Source organism: Equus quagga, chromosome 15 (assembly GCF_021613505.1).
Source record: "Equus quagga isolate Etosha38 chromosome 15, UCLA_HA_Equagga_1.0, whole genome shotgun sequence".
NCBI lineage: Eukaryota > Metazoa > Chordata > Mammalia > Perissodactyla > Equidae > Equus > Equus quagga.
Window position 1 is genome coordinate 17,973,335 of NC_060281.1, and position 15,685 is coordinate 17,989,019.

Here is a 15,685-nt window from a genome sequence, read left to right on the forward strand (position 1 = left end):
TGTTTTCTAACTGAGTCTGCTTCAGGGACAGCGTGTTTTACTCCTCTGTTTATGTCCTGCAGCACCCTGAACACTGCTACGTGCGTAGTAGCTAATATCAATTGAGAAGAAAGACCTCAGGATTCCACTGTAATGCAAACTTTAGTCCTTTTCACGGATACTATCAGTTAGGTTTGTCCTCTCTTTAAGGGAACTTAATTCTACTTAACTCTGTTTCCTGGCCTGTTGGGATTTGAACTTCATACATTATTGGTGAGGAAACAAGATGATGCCTTCAACCCTCATCATTACAAATGAAGAGAGTTGCACTTGACACTACACCTGCTTCTCCAGAAATCTTCCAGGACATCAGTAAGGAGTCCAGTTGGAACAGACACCCTTCAGGTAATGCCCAACCCACAGTGGAGTAAGGAAGAATCAACATGCTTAGTCTAAGAACATCCCTCCCCTTGGCCTTCTACCTACCTAGCCTCCCCATTGTCAGGGATAAGGAGGCAGCTCCAGAAACTCCCTATAATCAAAGCCTTTCCCCTACTCCCTCCCTTGGGTCCACATTATTCACGTTATCCCTGTTTATGAGAATTATCTCAAAAGCCCCAAACCTCAAGGTCAGCCCTCATTTCCTACATTGTAGTTCCATAAGACTCTCCAATTCTGTCCACCCTTTCCACCTTCCCCTGATCCTGAGATCTTTCCACTCTGCTGTCTGGATTCATAGTAAATCATAGAGAACAAATCCCCTCTATTGTCATCCTCTTCTCCAAATATTCCCTCACCTTCTTTTTCAAACAGACACTTGGTCCTCGGGGACTAAGGACCACGGAAACTGCGTTCCCTGCAGTCAACTCTAGTGGTGGCTATTTTCCCCAAGACCTGGAGGGGACTAAGTGTCCTCCTTGCCCACCCCCAACCTCCATTGCTACTTTCAGACCATTCTCCTCCCATCTATTCTGGATCTCATTGTAACTGTCGTCTACTGACCCCAAGTCATTCCTCCTCATTTTCCAAGGAAACTCTTAGTTCACTGTCATTCTCTCTGACACTACTTTGGTCCTATTCCTTAGTAATTTCAATAAACATGTAGTTGAGATTTCCATCATCTGGGCCCCTCCCATGCTCAGAGCCTACGATCTCACCATTGCCATCATTCACAGAGCTGCACACCATCCATAACCTCAGGTGTGTGCATCCCACTCTCTACCCTCTAATGTCTATGCCAACTATACTTCTACCCACTGACACCTACTATTCATTGATTCTTAAATGTCTACTGTTCTTCCCTTCTTGATGGTTTCACTTCCTTCCCTATCAGGCTGAAAATCCATAGTCAACACTTGAAATACACCCTTTACTCCCTTACCCCTCTCTCACTTGCTCCCATGTGCTTGGCAAACCACACACTTGGTAAATCCAACTCACCACCTTCTCTGTCTACAATCTCTTTACATTTATGACCATAAAAATCCAATGGCCCTTTGGGGCAGCCCAGCAGTCCAAAACTAACTCTCCAAAATAATTATTCCACACATTCTCTTCTCTCAAATTCCCACACCTTCTTCCCCATCTTGACTCTCAGCCAAAGAACTTTCTTCCTACTTCTCTGAGAAAATTGAAGCAACCAGAAAAGAACTTCCACAGATTCCCACCATCATTGCTGCCCACTCGTCAGCATCTATAGTCAATGACCCTGACTTTCTACCTGCTACTAGAGCTGCTACTATCGAAAGCCAGCCCCGACCCTGGGTGCTAGATCACAGCTATGAGGAGTTTTACATTTTCAACTCATACGAATATTTTGCAAAGGCCAGAAGCTTCTAAAAGAATTTAAAAATGACATTTCATAACAATTTGACAGTACAGGAGATTTTACTATTACTCTTACTATAGACAATTATATTAATGTACTGTACTGTAGCTCATTCAATCAGATTGAAAAGAAGAAAGACTCGTGTGAGCTTTACAAGTGACCGTGGGCAGCTGTGAAGTAATGGAAAGAACATTAGTTTGGAGTTTAAATGCTAGGGCTGAATGACCTTGAGAAATAGTCCAGAGTCATAATAACTTGAGTTTAAATCATAATTCTGCCACCTACTGGCTTTATGATTTCGGTAAATTATTAAATATCAAAGGTCTTCAGTTTCCTGTGCATGATAAGACTGTGTCATATATTTTATTGAAGAGTAATGCATTGAATCATATAAACATACCTGGTATGTATTCTTTTCTTATTTGCTTTTTTCCCCCTATTTTGATATATTAATTTTTTAATATATAAAACATTTACATAGTTCAGAAGTAAAATCATTATAATATTTCCATGCTGTGATAGGCAGAAGTGCTCACCCTACCCTGCCCCACACACACACACCAGAAGATGTTCATGTCTTAATCCCCAAAACCTGTGAGTATGTTACCTTTCATGGAAAAGGGGACTTTGCAGATGTGATTAAGGATTTTGATTTGGGGGTATCTTGCATTATCTCAGTGGGCCCAATGTAATCATAAGGATCCTTAAAAGTAGAAAAGGAAGTCAGAAGAGGGGCACAGAGGGAGATTTGACAACAGAAGAGGAGGTCAAAATGAGTCAGGGTGACAAGTACTCAACCCATCCTTGCTGGCTTTGAAGATGGAAGAGGAGTGCCCAGGAATCTAGGCAGCCTCAGGGAACTGGAAAAGGCAAGGAAATGTATTCTGCCCTAGAGCTTCCCAAAAGGAACACAGCCCTGCTGCCATTTTGATTTTAGCCTGGTGAGACCCATTGGAGAACCCTGACCTCCAGAACCATAATATAATAAATTTCTATTGTTTTAAGCTACTACATTTGTGGCAAATCATTACACCAGTCACAGAAAACTAATACATATGCCAATCAAATCCAATCCATTCCTCACCCCCACCAAGCCCTGCTCCCATTGGTAACTATATTTCCTACTTTCTGCTTTATCCTCCCTGTGGATATATTTTTTTTAATAAGCAAATACATATGTGCTTATTCTAATTTTTCTTTCTTTCTTACGCCAAAGATTCCATCCCACATGAGAACTCTACCCCTTGCTCTTTTTACTTAACAATATGCATTCTTGCTCTTTTGACCCCTGCATAGTACTCCGTGGTGAGGATGTGCTGTAGCTCATTCAGTCAGTCCTTCAATGATTAACATTGGGTTGATTCCAGTCATTTGCTAATACAAATAGAGCTTCAATGAATAGCTTTGTGAATATACAGTCTAATATCTGGAGAGGGGTTTTATTACACTAGATTCCTAGAAATGGTACTGGGGGGAAAAAGAGTAAATGCAGGTATATTTTTGTTAAATATTGCCAAATCCTCTCCATTGAGGTCATACTATTTTTTACACCAACCAGCAGTGTATGGGAGTACCTGTTTCTTCACAGCTTCACCAAAAGCATGCACTGTCAAACATTTGTACTTTTGTCAATCTCATAGTTGGCAGACGGTATCTTAGCTTAGTTTTAATTTGCATCTCCTTTATTATATGTGAAGGTAAAGCTATTTTTCATATGTTTAAGGATCACAAGGCTTTTTATCTATAAATTGTCTTTTTATGTCTTTATCCCGTATCTTTGTATCTTTTTACTTTTTCTTCTCAATTTTTAAAAATTCTTTACATATAAGAGAAGTTAGTCTTGAACAGAGCTTCCTTCTATTCCTTCAGGGGAGTGCAATTTCTACAATAAACCAGGCCCTTTTTATCTATCTACTTCTGACTCTCTGATGCTCCCTTGTTTCAGCAGGAACTTCCGTTCAACTGATTCCTTTTTCCTCTGACCTCCAGGCCTCCAGAGATTCTATCCTTCCTAGAACCAGGGACTTCCCAAGACTGCCACCTCTGCTCCTGCTCACTTTCCAGGCCCTTCACTTTGACCGACTCCCCAGTAACCAGTTCTCTGTTTCACTGGGCTTCAGGCCAGGTCCTCCTCCCTTTGGAGTTAAATCCTAGTTGCCACGATTGGTGCTTTTCTGCCACTGGGCCCCCACTGCCCCCTCCTCTCTTCTGTGCAAATCCCTCCTGATCGTCTACCCTATTGCAGCCTCTGGGGGCAGCTTTGCTACACTCAGGTGAATATTTCCCTACTGAGGCATAAACTGGAGTTTGCAATACGGTCTGTCTCTAATCATGTTATAAATGTGGGCTATGAGTGATTTCATTTGGTCTCCTTGTTTATCTGTATAATTTGGGGGAGAAATATGAAGACATTCATATTTACACCAATACTTACAAGACCTGGGTATGTATTAAGTTCTAAATAAATGCCAGCTATTATCATTAATTGTATTAAATAGAGAGTGCTTTGAAATCTGAAGAATAAGTATTCAGAAAATTGGATTGCTATCAGTTAAAACAAATAAAACTGAATTCCTACCTAACATCATAGTGTCCAAGAGTGGACTATAAATCAAGGTTTCTCAACTTTGGCACTATTGACATTTGGGGCCAGATAATTCTTTGTTATGGGGGCTCTCCTGTGCCTCTACCCACTAGATGCCAGTAGTACCCTTCCCTCAAATTGTGACAATCAAAATATCTTCAAGATATTGCCAAATGTCCCCCAGGAGACAAAATCACCCTCCAGTTGAGAACTATTTCTACAGATGGAATAAATCCTGAATGTAGGTGGGGGTCGGCCCTGTGGTGTAATGGTTGAGTTTGGCATGCTCCACTTCAGTGACCCAGGTTCATGGGTTCAGATCCAGCGCGCAGAGCTACACCACTCACTAGCTATGCTGTAGTGACAACCCACATACAAAATAGAGGAAGATTGGCACAGATGTTAGCTCAGGGCTAATCTTCCTCAGCAAAAAGAAATAAAATTAAATTTAAAAAATAGCTGAATGTAGGAGAACATCTTCATGATCTATGGGTACAAAAGAACTTCTTTCAACAAAACTTCAAGAGCCAGACGTGATGGCCTAGTGGATGAAGTTTGGCACTCTCACGGCTTCAGTGGCCCAGGTTGATTTCTCAGTCGTGGAACTACACTACCTGTCTGTCAGTTGCCATGCTGTGAGGGTAGCCTACACAGAAGAACTGGAAGGACTTACAACTAGGATATACAACCATGCCCTAGGCCTTTGGGAAGGGGGAAATAAAGAGGAATATTGGCAACAGATGTTAGTTCAGGGAAAACTCTCCCTTCAAAAAAAATCTTCAAAAATGTAAACATGGGAGCTGGCCATGTGGCTGAGTGGTTAAAGCTCCCTGCACTCTGCTTTGGTGGCCTGGGCGTCACAGGTTCAGATCCCACGTGCAGGCCTACTCCACTCATCAGCCATGCTGTGGAGGCATCCCACATAAAAAGTAGAAGAAGATTGGTACAAATGTTGGCTCAAGGCTAAACTTCCTCAAGCAAAAAAACAGGAGGATTGGCAACGGGTTTCAGCTCAGGGCAAATAAATCTTCCTCACCAAAAAAAAAAAAAAGTAAACATAAGGCAAAACATTGTTCAATTTTTTGACATCACTGAGATTAATTTGTTGACAATTAGACTGTAAGAGGACAAGAACCAAATCAGAAAGACCAATTAGGTAGTTCTTAGCTAATTTGTTAATAACTAATTAGTTAATTGAGGTCCCCAATGTTACACAGCAGGCACCAGCAGAACCAGGACTAAATCTACATTGTCTTACTTCATGCACATGCTCTTTACCTCCACTTGCCATGTTTCTGGAGAGCTAACATAGGAATGTTGCAGGCTAGTGAAAAGCCTAAGATAATTAAGTTAGTTCAAGTCCTGAAAGGTTCCCTTAAAATTGGTTATGTGATTAAGTTCAGCCTCTAGACTTAGACATATTATAAAGTCATAAATAACTTGAAAAACTGTGATGGAAAGATCTAAGCATAATGTGACCATATCTTTATACCAACAGGAGCGACTCATAGCTGATGGGAGAATTAGACTTTTTCAATGATTAGCAGAAAATCAGGTTAGAGGACGGAAGGGTTAATCTGCGCTTTTGTAGTTGAGTCATACAAAAATGGCAAAAGGGAGCCAATTCTTGGGACAATCTGAATAAGGCGCAGGATCTGAGCTGTAGGCCCTGTTCAAACGCCGCAGACAGCAGCCTACCTCTCCAGTCTACGGGGACCGTCATGGAGCCTCGACTAGAGACCCACAGGGCCTGTGGGAGGGTGGATTGTCATCCTTTATCCTGTACTGTGTGTGCTCCACTACCTTGCTCTTTTTTGTATTGTAGTAAAAAACGCATATCATAAAATTTGTCATCTTAACCATTTTTTAAGTGTATGCTTCTATAGGGTTAAGTATATTTACATTGTTGTGAAACAGATCTCCAGAATTTTTTCATTTGCAAAACTGAAACTCTATATCCATTAAATGATAACTCCCCTTTTTCCCTCCCTCAGCCCCTTTCTATTTTCTATTTCTATGAATTTGACTACCTTGGATACCTCGTAAAAGTGGAATCACACAATATTCTTTTTTTGTGACTGGTGTATCTCACTTAACATAATGTCATCAAGATTCATCCATGTTTTAGCATACAAGGGGATTTCCTTCCATCTTAAGGCTGCATAGTAATCCTTTGTGTATATATGCTACATTTTGCTTTCCCATTTACCCATCAATAAACATTTGGGTTGCTTCCACCTCTTGGCTATTGTGAATAATGCTGTCATGCACACGGATGTACAGATATCTCTTCGAGACCCTGTTTTCAATTCTTTAGCGTAGATGCCCAGAAGTGGAATTGCTGGATCATATGGTAGTTCTATTTTTAATTTTTTGAGGAACATCCATATTATTTCCCATAGCAATTGCACCATTTTACATTCCCTCCAACAAAGCACAGGGTTCCAACTTCTCCACATCCCCAAGAACACTTGATTTTTTCTGGTTTTTTTGACAGTAGGCATCCTAATGGGTGTGAGGTACCTTGCCTTTTGACTAGGCCATGTATGCCCAGACGGGGCACAAATTTTCTGTATAGGAAAGGTTTAAGAGTGCTTTCTGGATGAAACAATGCTATATTTTCACTATACTTTATATGAGGTTGAGAAAATGCTAACTGTCCACAATTAATATGGGGAGAGTAGAGGTCTGATAGACTTTATGGAGTAAGGTTTGCATGAAGTGAAAATTCCCCCAAACCACCTGCTGCCGCCATCACTGGCTAACACCTCCTAGGTGGGTCTCACCGGCTGCCTATTTTCTGCCATGTGTCCTTGCAATAAAATGCTATATTCCTGAATGTTTATAAGTTGAGCTTCTTTTTCCACTGTATTATTTTGGAATCCATATGAATTGTTCAGTATTTCTTTAATCATTTGATCACAAACAATAAGCGTAGTGTTATGTTCGAAGCACATGTTTGAAGTACTTCTACTCATTTTAGGAAATAGCTATAAATTGATGTCATTCCAAGTCATTCACTATAGGATTTCAGCCACCAGGTGGCACCTAAGTGTTTAATTTACTCAAATGAATTGTACGCACTGTTGGTTTGCCAAGTTTTGAATTAATTTGCCAGTGAATTATTTATGACTATATAGTTACAGCCACTGTATTGCTTTCCTATCACTGCCGTAACAAATGACTACAAATGTATTGGCTTAAAACAATACAATGTATTATATTACAGTGCTGCGGGTCAGAGGTCCAAAATGGGTCTCAGTGCATTAAAATCAAGGCATCAGCAAGGCCACGTTCCTTCTGGAGATTCTAAGGGAGAACCCATTTCCTTGCCTTTTCCAGCTTGTAGAGGCTGCATATATTCCTTGTCTTATAACTCTTTCCTCTATCCTTGAAGCCAACAGCATAGCATCTTCAAATCTCTGATTCTGACCTCCCCTTTCCACTTACAGGAACTCTTGTAATTAAATTGGTCCATCTGGATAATCCAGGATGATCTTCCCATCTCAGTTCAGCTGATTGGCAAATTTAATTCCATCCGCAACGTTGATCTTCCCTTGCCAGGTAACTAAACATAATCTCAGGTTTCAGGGTACAGGACATGTACACCTTTGGGACCATTATTCTGCCTACCACAGCTACCATATGTTCTGGAACTTTTAATATGTCTTGATTTTTAATTTTTTCCCCAGTCATGCCCAAGTCAAAAAGCATCTTCAACATTTTTTCTGGAATATTCAGAGCTAAATAAATGGATGGATGGATGGACGGATGGATGGATGGACAATCAGATAAATGTGAGTCTCTAATCAATGTTTTCCACACATGTGAACCCTTTTTAACTTCTTGACCTTTTCCTTCACCCTAGTTGGGTTTATAGACATGAAATGGACATCAGGTTAAGCTAAAATCATTACCATGGAATCAAACATCAAATTCCTAGCTTTTTAGTTTCAAAAACCTTAGTCTGTGAGTAAGAGAGAAAGATTTAATACTTTAAATCTTGTGTTTAAAATTGTACTTGAAGAATTTTTTTCCAATTTCAAAATGGATTTTTCTACCCACAGAACAGATTAGGATTCTCCTAGCTGTAGAAGAGAAAGGAGATAGAGAGGTAGGAAGATCATTTGCTGTTGCTGAAGGTGTCTGAGACAGGTCCTAGGCCCTGAGGTTAGATCCCAGGTAGGCAAAGATTGTCGGGAGGAAGCAGATGACACATTTAGGGGTCCAGGAAAAGAGAAAATGTGTCCACACTCCTACCTGGAATTTTGGAAGATGAAAGCCCTGTGAACATTCTCCATGCTATACTGGCAGGGAGAGTAGAATGGACACGGCGATGAGGTTGTCAGAAGAGAAGGATAAAGCAGCCTCACCATGTTTCCCACAACTTCAGAGAGTCACAGGATAACAGCTGAGTCCTCTTCACACACCCAAGAAAAGGGAACAAAACTAGGAGAAAGAGAAAAGGAGAAAGAAAGTGGGAAAGCCATATGGCCAAGGACCTTGTATATTCAGAAATCTCAGCAGACACCAGCATAGAGCGATGACTGTACCCAAGGACCAGATGGTACACAGTAGACGCCAAGATATGATAGAGAATGCCCAAGGATTCATAATCTCCTTTCCATTGATGCATGAAGCTTAAGGAAGTTCCTAGAACTTAAATGCAATCTCAGGAAGATAAGAGTGGTGATGAGATAAGGAGGATATATCCTAAACTGATTGAAATTGACCCGGAGGGAATAAGTTTACCTCGAATGGACTTGAAATAGATAAATGTATTTATATGTGTACACATAATTTATAATATATAAAATTATTATGTTAATGTAATATATAAAATTATTATATGTTACTTTATAAGATATACATAAATTATGTATAATATGTAGCAATAATATTTTTGGCTTAAGACAAAGCAAAGCTCAAAATGAAGATTAAGTTGCAATATTTTAAAATCTATTTCTCGTACACTTGAGTATATGGCTTGAAACTGTATGTGTATTAGATGTAGATATATAATAGATGGACAGATAGATAACTAGAAAGAACTACCAAACCATATATCTCAATTTTTTTTTCAAAGCTACTCAATCACATTGGCATGCTAAATGAAAAATGATATACTGGAGAAAGCTTTGTACTCGTTAGAAAATCTGAATGTTGATCCTCAGTCACTAACTAGTTCCAATTTTTGTTCTATAGCCTTTACCCTCTTCTCCATGGAAAGAAATATTGGTTTTTATGTGCATTTTTCTACTGGTCAATAAATATCAGCCATTAAGTCAAGAAGTTTCTTTGGGGAGTACCAATCTAATGCCCATAAACTTAAAAATGTGAAGTATACAGCCCCATACTGCGTAAGTCTTAATCCTCTACATTCTACAATTGCCCCACTAATACTAAGTAAGAAGAAATAACGAAAATGTGAGTATCAGGATTATCGTTTGAGGTGAGGTATTAGCATTTGATGCCCAAAGACAAGCTCAAGGAGAGTTATTTACTGAGATTAATGATAGTGTGGCTCTCTGACTTGGGGGCTGGGTGCTACTTTGTGAGCCACCTGTAACACTGCCCTCTCCAGCATAGGAAAGAAGTAACTATTAGATTTACCCAAAGTTGACCATGACTTGATTCTCTCCCCTCTATGGGGATTTCATAGCAGTGTAGGAAGACACTAAGGAGGTTCTAAAGGTGTTATGGCAGTGTTGGCTACAAAATAGGACAAGGCTTAGGAAAGCTTTTCCACAATTGCAGTCAATCTCTCTCTCTCTCAATCTCTCTCTCTTTCTCATGCTTCTGAGGTGTTGATTATGCAAAAAGAAATTTTAAAAAACCACAAAGCTAACAAGTCTTCCGTGAGCTATGGAGAATCGAATGAAACCCTTCCTGATAAATGAGTCATGGGGAGAAGCTCTCACAGCTGCAAGGATCCAGCTCTTAGGAAGTCTGGGTGCCACCCATTCCTAACTGGCTGACATCAGACCAAAGCCTACATAGAGCCACTGCTGGACAAGGTTCAGTTTTAATATAGTAAAGACAGCAGAAACTTGTGAAATCCAACAGAGAAAAGTATATCCTGTGGACGTGGGATGGTAAAGATGGGGATTAGAAGGAAGAAGCAGCTCTTCTTTGAAGTATTCTGAGACCTCAGCAGAAGCTAACGAGGAAGGAGAGGAAGCAAAGCTGTCAGACTGGTCCCACAGGGAGTCAGTAGCTACCTGACACCCAGAGTCCAGAGGGGCTGGGTAGCTGAGCTTGACCATGACTACGAGCACTGTCCAAGAGGTCTGGGATACTGCACAGGGTGCAGCAGCCACAACATGGGTAGGTGGTGACAATCGATCCCAAGGGGCTGACCAAAGGAACAGGGCTCCAGCCAGGACATGGAACAGCCTCCAAGGATGAAGCTGTCCAGAGGGGGAATTAGGGCTCTGGTCCTGTAAGGTGGCCCTCAGAACAGGGCACAGCACAACAGGTGTTCAGTAAACCAGACCGTGCCAATATAGGAGATAAAGGTAAGAGCAACAGGCTGAAGACCCCCAGGACTCAGGACTCATCCTCAGCTCACCTAAACCAGACGGGTGGCCACAAATCCCAAGCCCGAATCCCTGGCGTGTATGAAGCCCTGAGCATGCTCCCCAAAATGATTGGAATTAGCTCAGAACTGGGCAGAGCCGAGCTGATAAGTAAAACGCTTCAGAATCACAGTGACAGAGGCCGAGAGGCAAGGGCTGATGAACAGATCCTCTGCAGAGAGCTTGGTTCTGAGGTGACCTCACTAGACTCCAATAGTAGCTGAAGTAGGAAGCCTGGAGCCTGCAGCTTAGCCCACTGCTCCAAGGTCTAAAGAGAAATATTTGCTTATATTTGAGCCACTTGTCTTTGAGTTCCTTTTGGGAGTCAAGATTGGAAAGGAAAGAAACCAAGCAGGACACACGGCCTTAGGCCAGAAAGACGAAACTTGTCCTTGCAGCTCCCAGGTACGTGTTCCAGCCCAGTTCACCAATTCTAGCTCCCCCCTAGGAATATTGCATGTAGAAGTGCTTATGAGAAAGGGAAATGGCTGAAGCATCCCCTCTGTGGTTCTTCTTTATGAGCCTCTGACCACAGCAGGTGGAGGAATTGGAGATTTCAGGATTGCAACCAACCTTCTCTCTTCCTCTTTCCCTGGGTCACATGACTAGTAGCGCTCAAGTGATGTCTGAGTTCATAGCGGTGTCTGGAGCCTGAGTTTCTCCTTGTTTTTCTTCACTATGTGATCACTCCAACAATCAAGAAGAACACCGGACTGCTTTCATACAGGCCTCAGTGCTTCTTCCGGAACTGGCTGCCCACTTCTCAGTGTTCTCAGGTGAACACTCACATCTCAAAGTGAAATCATCTTGGGTGGCAACACTCAAGGTCAGGGGCTGTGCTTTCTCTTCACGCTTTACAAGGTCCTAGCAGCCTGTAAGGTCATTTATTGGCAGGCCTCTGATACCATCGTCCCCTCTTATCCATGGGAGATACATTCTAAGACCCTCAGTGGATGCCTGAAACTGCGGACAATACCTAACCCTATATAGACTACATTTTTTCCTACACATACGTACCTACGATAAAGTTTAATTTATAAATTAGGTACAGTGAGAGATTAATTACAATAATTATAACAATATACTGTAATAAAAGTTATCATAAATCTTAGCAACCTCAGCATCAACTATTTTTCTTTCCTTAAGTCAAGAACTTTCAACTTTTCACTTAAAGGGAGCACTTTACAGCTTCTCTTGGCTTATCCAAATTGCCAAAATCGCTACTCTTGTGCTTGGGGGCCATTATCAAGTAAAATAAGTGATTGAACACAAGCACTGCCATACTGAAACAGTCGAACTGAAAACTGAAACAGCTACTAAGTGACGAACAGTGGCTAGCGTACACAGTGTGGATCCCCTGGACACAGTGTGGTATCCCTAGCAGGACAGAGCGGGATGGGGCAAGATTTAAAGTACCATGCAGATACTTCAACTTACTCTAAGCAAAGAATATCATGTGTGCATCAACAAAAATAGTAGCCTCTGAATGGTGCTATTGGTCACATGCTCTGAAACAGACTTTGAGATGGAGTGCTGCTTGCATGAATTTTATTGTAGAGTGTCCCTGGAATCAGCTGTGAGGGTCTGAGAGCAGCAGGAGAGAGGAAGGAGGATTGAGTTGTGATGCAGTGCCAACAGAGGCCTCGTCTGATCCCGTAGGAAGCTCTGGAGCTGAGGTGGTCCTTCAGCAATGTTGCAAATTTAAGCAAGGGGGCTGGGCCTCCATACACAGCATCACTCAGTCCTTAGATGCAAGGTGACTCTGGCATCACCTGGAGAGAGGCAGCTTCCTTCAGTCCTTGGAAGGCAATTCTTAGAGAGGAATTCGGCTGTGAGCCATCGGCCAGCAACACTTCTGGCACCTGGAAGAAACAGTGTCTCAGCAGTGCATCACAGTATCCACTGAAAATGGTTTTTTCAAGATAGTTGCCTTGAGAATATAAACGGTGGTCCATTTTCACAGATAACTTTGCAGTACTGCATTGCATGTTATTTGTCTATATCCACTCTACTAGATGGTCTGATGCTTTTTGTAAATAGTAAGCTTCAATGCATATTTGGATTAGATTTGTCTTCAGTAAAATCTGCTTTATTATTGGTATATTATTTTATTAATATTTCATACTTTGTATGATACTATAACGATGGATACATGTCATTGCACATTTGTCCAAATCCATAGAATGTATTACACCAAGAGTGAACCCTAACATAAACTATGGACTTTGGGTGATAATGATGTGTCCATGTAGGTTCATTAGTTGTAACAAATGTACCACTCTGGTGGGAGATGTTGATAATGGAGGAGGCTGTGAGTGTGTAGGAGCAGGGAGTATATGGGAAATCTGTACCTTCCTCTCAATTTTGTTATGAATTTAAAACTGCTCTTAAAAAAAATTGTCTTAAAAAAAAGTTCTCTGGGCATGTGTATTAGTTTCCTAGGACTGCCATGACAAAATATCACAGACTGAGTAGCTTAAAAAGAAATTTATTTTCTCATTACTCAAGGCTAGAAGTCCAAGATCCAAGTGTCACAGGGTTGGTTTCCTTGGAGGCCTCTCTCCCTGGCTTGTAGATGGCCATCCTCTCCCTGTGTCTTCACATGGTCTTCCCTCTGTGCTTGTTTGTGTCCTAGTTTCCCCTTCTTATGAGGACATCACTCATGCTGGATTAGGGCCCTACCTTTATGACCTCATTTTAACTTAATTACCTCTGTTAGGTAATTACAGTCACATTCTGTCTCTAAATACAGTCACATTCTGAGGTACTAGGGGTTAGGACTTCAAAATACGAATTTTCAGGGGACACTATTGAGCCCATAAGAGCATGTGGAAAGGGATCATGCTTTTACTACCATTTTATAGATAGAGAAACCGAGACAGGGATGTCGAAGGGCTCGATGCACAGCTCATGTCACCTACCTCAATGGTCTATTTTTTTAACTGTAATGTGAGCGTAGGGACGTTTCTCTCCACAGACCCCTTTGTACACTCTTAGCAGTTTTAGCAAACAAAGTGTTTTTACCACTAATCTTCCATGAAGCTTGCTTTGGATTGTTGAATTAAGTTACTAAAATCGTTTGAGGATGGAATTTATCTTCTCCATAATTCATTGCTCTGAAAATTATTGTTATCCCATACAAAGTTCTTCATTTTCTTGCACCAGATTCTAGATCCAATTTTAATTTTTATTCCTGAAGCAGATCCCTTGGTCTGAAATCCTGTCCCCTTTCCTATCTTGTGAGCAGGCCAAAACACTAGAAGGACACTGGAAGGCCTCCTCTCTCTCACTCTTCAGTCTAATAAAAGTCCTAATATGTAAGTCCTTGACACTAATTCTCTAGTCCACACCACCACCCTACCTGCTGTACAGAGTCAAATCACCTCCAAAGGAAAAGCAATGTACTCACACCCCAACCCCAGGGAAGGGGAACGAACATTTCTCAACCGTCTACCCTGTGTTAGACACTGGGACAGGTACTTTCGTAGACATCAGCTTCTTTACTCTCCACATGGATGAGCAAAGTAGGAGACTCCAAGAGACTAAAGAACTTGCCCAAGTCTCCCATTAGAATGTGGAAAGGACAGAATTGAAGACACATCTGTCTGTCTCTAAAACCTGTCTTCTTTCCATCTGGCATCACAGAGCCAAGCCCCAATCCACGCCTTCTCTACCCCAAATTCCCCAGGCTCAAAGGCTGAGATGTTCATGATCTTCACTCCCTGACTTTCAAAACCCATTTATGTGTCTGAACATAGGTTCTATCCACTGTCTTAAAAATGTCTTCTGTAGACTTGATTGTTTCCTGTTTAATGAGTTTCAACATTCTTCATTCGTTTTATCAGCTAAAATCTGTTCTTTGCTGGCTCATCGCATCTTGTACTGAGGATTCTCGAAACTCAGCAGGCCCCCTCACAGAGGAAGTTGTGAGAAAGGGGCAGGATATGAGTTCCATTCTCTGCTTGTCTCTTTCAGGGGTCATTAACTGACTGTTTCCCAAAGATCCTGTAACTCTTTGGAAACCAACTGCCCACTCCCTAAGCAGATTGTTACCTCTCGAAGAGCGGGGTTGGGAAACCAAACACTAAGTAAAAGCCACCCTTTCTGTTTGAAATGCAAACTTTCAGCCACATCTCTTAATAGAATGAATGGGCTACAGGAAGGTGGGGAGAGATGACAAAATATCACCTGGCCACACGATGCAGGTGAAAAATGGATTTCTCAATGGGAGTACAGCCATGGAGTCATTGAGCTGTGTCCAAAGGTGAGAATTACCTGGAGAGAAAAATTCCTAGGTGAAAACTTATCTTCAAGCTGAGATGCTCAGGGCTAAGATATTTCTGCCTGAGATCATGCTGGATGATGATATATTATACTCTCATCCCATTTTTTCCATAAGTTCTGTGGTTTTAATTCAATTTTTCATAGCATGGTTGTTTTTAGAAACATGTATGTCCCATTATGACAGAACTGACAGAACTCAGCACCATATTTCCCTTAATATGCACTAAAAAGATGGAGAGCTTAGAAAAACACGGAAAAGAAGGAGATTAAGTGCTATTAGCATAAGGAAATTATTAATTTGACCTTTTTGCAGTACCAAATACATATACCAAAGTAAAGGCAAGTATTTGCCTTGGAATTACATCTTGTTCTGGAATTTCTAGATCTTGGATTGAGAGAAATAAAAGTTGTTTTTACAGTGGCAAGAGTCAG